This window comes from Nannospalax galili, unplaced genomic scaffold, assembly GCF_000622305.1.
Source record: "Nannospalax galili isolate Female #2095 unplaced genomic scaffold, S.galili_v1.0 scaffold265, whole genome shotgun sequence".
In the NCBI taxonomy this organism is placed as follows: Eukaryota; Metazoa; Chordata; class Mammalia; order Rodentia; family Spalacidae; genus Nannospalax; species Nannospalax galili.
This window is the reverse complement of record NW_008353747.1, coordinates 1,316,853-1,318,708: the sequence shown is the minus strand read 5'-3', so window position 1 is coordinate 1,318,708 and position 1,856 is coordinate 1,316,853.

Genomic DNA, 1,856 nt, shown 5'->3' with positions numbered 1-1,856 from the left:
TAAGATTTCATCTTACCCCAGTCAGACTGGCTAAGATCAAGAGAACAAATGATACCAAATGTTGGAGAGGATGTGGGGAAAGGGGAACACTCATCCACTGCTGGTGGGGCTGTAAACTGGTTCAACCCCTATGGAAAGCAATGTGGAGAACTCTTAGAAAACTACAAATGAACCTACCATTTGACCAAGTTATACCACTCCTTAGCATATACCCAAAGAACCCATCCTATTGCAGAGACAATTGTACATCCATGTTTGTGGCTGCTCCTTTCACAATAGCTAAGAGATGGAAGCGACCTAAGTGTCTCTCAATTGATGAGTGGATAATAAAAATGTGGTTCATTTATATGATGGAATTTTACTCAGCTCTTTTAAAAAAGATGAAATAATGGGATTTGCAGGCAAATGAATGGAAATAGAAACATTCATCCTGAGTGAGGTAACCCAGCCTCAGAAAGACAAACTCCACATGTTCTCTCTCATAGCTGGATACTAGCTTTGAAATCTTAGCTATGCATGCTTCAATGTGAGATCACAGAGAGGTCGAGAAACTTATAAATGGCTATGGGTTGGAGGGGGGTCTTCCTGGGAGGGCTTGTAGAATACAGCGTTATGAAGGGGGAAATGGGACCGTTAGAATGGGAAGGGTTAAATGAAGTGGGGAATGTGAGAGCAGACGGAGGAGGGACCATGGGGAGGGATAAGTAACACTAAAGGCCTTTAGAAGAAGCCATATGGAAACTCATCACTATAGAAGCTCCTTTTTAAATACTTTGAGGTCTATACTAATTTGGTCAGAGGGACATAAAGGACAGTTTTTGCTCCTTGCCCTCCTAGGTTGACTAGTTCCAGGGTATTATGAGCATCTCTCAAAATGTCCTGTAATTGTGGTGGGTTCACCTATCCTCTTGATCAAGGAGGCTGAGGAGATCCCACCAGATGGACTTGAACCAATGTCCAGTGTACAAAGAGGAGGGTCAACACAGAGGAATCATTTCCTCCATGCTTCCAAGCGAAGCCAACCATGGTCGAGCAGGATCTTTGACTTATTTTCGCATAGGTGGAACTGGTAAAAGAAAGAAGCCAGGGGCTCCTCCCAAGTCCATGTGACCCCTAGGGAACAGATCCTCAAATGACCTTAAGAGCAAAAATAATTTGGTTTATCTGGGCCAACTGTATGGCCTTAAACATCCAAAGGAAAGTATAACCAAAGATTAAAGGGGCCAATATAATTTCTTAAGAGTCCATACGCATAGCTAAAGGCTACATGACAAGCAACAGTGCTAGATAGGAGATACCTTCTTTTGCGTTGTTGGCCAGGGTGGCCAAAGGGACTCCCAAATAGTAACCCAGCATAGAACTGGGAAAATGAACAGCAGACCCTAACCTTATCTAAAGGAGTATTGACAACTGATTGCTGATAGAAGAGGAACAGCTGACCCTCCAAAGACCTCTAGATAGGCTGACTAGATTCAACAGAAGGGCAAGTAGTGGGGATTGGCTGGGGTGTGAACAACACAGCAGACAGTAGCAGGAATCTCAGAGTATAAGGGCTCTAGTTGGGGGAGGGAAATGGGAGGGTGCCATCTGGGAAGTGGGTGTATAGTCGAATAAGATGGATTGGGGTGTTCTGTGTGATATACACACACAGAAAAAAAATCAAAAAATTTTTAAATATGTATTATATTTGAGGTGGAAGCATGGAAATTTACGTCATGCTAATTAGTAGAGGTGATAAACAATACCACTGAAATCTACCCAATGACTTTATATACATACACAGGTACCAAGGATCCAAGTGCAACTGATTATGACTAGTAATAATCAGATACATACAGACTAGAGATGCATCTGCG